Source organism: Aplysia californica, unplaced genomic scaffold (assembly GCF_000002075.1).
Source record: "Aplysia californica isolate F4 #8 unplaced genomic scaffold, AplCal3.0 scaffold00192, whole genome shotgun sequence".
Taxonomy (NCBI): Eukaryota; Metazoa; Mollusca; class Gastropoda; order Aplysiida; family Aplysiidae; genus Aplysia; species Aplysia californica.
Genome location: NW_004797462.1, coordinates 366,796 through 369,381, shown reverse-complemented (window position 1 = coordinate 369,381; position 2,586 = coordinate 366,796).

Here is a 2,586-nt window from a genome sequence, read left to right as displayed (position 1 = left end):
CTCAGAATTTTTATTTTCATTACTACAAAGACTTCTTGGATTGGTGAGTGGTAAGACGTGAACTTTTTAATCTTAATTCTCTCAATGAACATGAAAAACTGATAAAATTCACAGGTTGTCATGCACGTGACGAAACCCTTTTTCAAAACGCCCGGGCGGATGTGAACGTCAAGTTCAATACACAGATCAATATGAGAACGACTTGAAATGATCAATAACAGTGTTGACGATTGACTTTTGAACGTGCATGCCCCAGGGATCACCCAACTACAGAAGAAAAAATAACATGTATTTTCTTGGGCGTTGCCAAATCATTGTATGGCCTCTGCACAGCGATGGGGATCGATAAGCAAGGATCTTGGAGCGTTGATTGGCGACAGTTTCCGTATTTGTGACGTTACGAGTGTTTATCATTTAAATATTATTATGATAAGTGTGGAATTTCAACCAACTGACAGCGATCACTAGAGGCGTCTACTTGCCCCAAATTACCATAATTATAAGGGGCTAGTCATCGATTATTTTACTCCAGCAACGGAAGAAGAAATAAAAAAGATCATATTAGATAGTCCATCAAAAAGTTATGCCTTAGACCCCATGCCCACCAGCCTTTATAAAAATGTTTGCATGAACTTCTTCCACATATCACCCAAATTGTAAATGCTTCTCACCTCACAAGCACAGTACCAAATTTCTGTAGGACGGCACATGTTAGACCCCTTTTGAAAAAAGATGGACTTGATGAAAAGGACTTAAAAATTTCAGACCAGTTTCAAATCTTCTTTCGTATCCAAAATTCTGGAAAAGTTGTGTCTATAGACTGTTACATCATATTAAAGCAAATAATCTTAGCGAAGTCTATGTCAGCATATAAGGAACACCATAGTACCGAGACAGCGTTACTTAAGGTCTGTACTGATATTTTAAAATATATTGATGAAAAAAAGGTGTGTGTTCTTACTCTTTTGGACCTTTCGGCTGCATTCGATACCATGGATTCATAACATTTTACTCGAGAGACTAAATACTACTTTTGGCATAAAGGGTACTGTCCTGCAATGGTTTGAGTCATATTTTAAAGATCGAACACAAGCAGTTGTGGTTGGAAGCACGTGTTCTAATAATGTTTTGCTGAGATGTGGTGTTCCTCGGGGGTCTGTTTGAGGACCTGTCTTGTTTACAATGTATACACAACCTATTGCTGATATTTTAGGACAATATGGCATGAATTACCATTTTTATGCTGATGGCACTCAAATTTATAAGTCTATTGATTTCGACCAAATACCACTTTTAGTCGACTCTACTGAACAATGTACTAGAGTTTTAAAAATATGGATGGCCACCAATAAATTGAAATTAAATGATGACCAGACGGAAGAAATGTTGAGTGGAAATACAAAAGCCATTAGAAATCTCCGAGAACTACAAATTGATATTGATAACAATACCATTCGTTCAAAAAGAAGTCTTTAAAATCTAGGGGTTCAGTTAGATTATGATATGTCTATGTCCTCCCAAATTAGCCAGCTCAGAAAAAGTATTTACTTTCAGCTTAAGAAAATTGGAAGAGTAAGAAATTATTAAACCAAAACAGCAGCCAAGTCACTTGTAACAACACTGATTTTATCAGTTAGATTACTGTAATGCTATTTTGTCCAGTTTGACAGCCGAAAAACTATCAAAGTTACAGGTTCTCCAAAATCAAACAGCAAAATTGATAATGAAACAAAAGAAATCAGAGCTTGTAACACCAATTCTGAAAGAAATACACAGGCAGCCAATAAAAGAAAGAATCAAATAGAATACTACGGTTCTCTGTTTTAAGTGTATAAATGATAGTGCACCCTTTTATCTTAAAACATTCCTGGAATTATATCATCCACCTAGAGCATTAGATCAGCCTCTGATAATCTAATTCTTAAAACTCCGAAACAAAATTACAAAACATATTATGGAGAGCGTTCCTTTTTGTTCTTTGGTACCCAGGTATGGAACGAAGTCCCATATAAAATAAGATCTGTCCCAACTATTTCCATTTTCAAAAATCAGCTGAAGCATTTTTTATTCACAAAAGCATACCTGACCTGACAATCCTGTCATAATGATGTACTGTGTTATATATAATATCTGTGTGTGTGTGTGTGTGTGTGTGTGTGTGTGTGTGTGTGTGTGTGTGTGTGTGTGTGTGTGTGTATGCCAGACTGTGAGAGTGAAGAAATAGCGTGCGAGAATGAGAGAGAAAAAGAGAGAGAGAGAGATATAGAGAGAAGAGAAAGGAAATGTTTTCCTATCTGTATAGAATGAATGTTTTAATGAATGTTTCTAGTTATTCACGTTTCAACTTTATTGTGAACGTTTTGTGAATTTTCTATTGCGTTGTATAATTTTAGTGAACACATTTCCAATCTCACTAAGAGACTGTTTTTCTCATATAAATTTTTACACATATACATTTATATTATATGTATAATACTTTTGTTTACGTACACGCATGTCGAATAATTTTTAAGATCTGATGTCTTTTTCGTTGCAATGCACATTGAGCATTTTTGTTTAGAAAACGGAAATGCGCAGTATAAATGC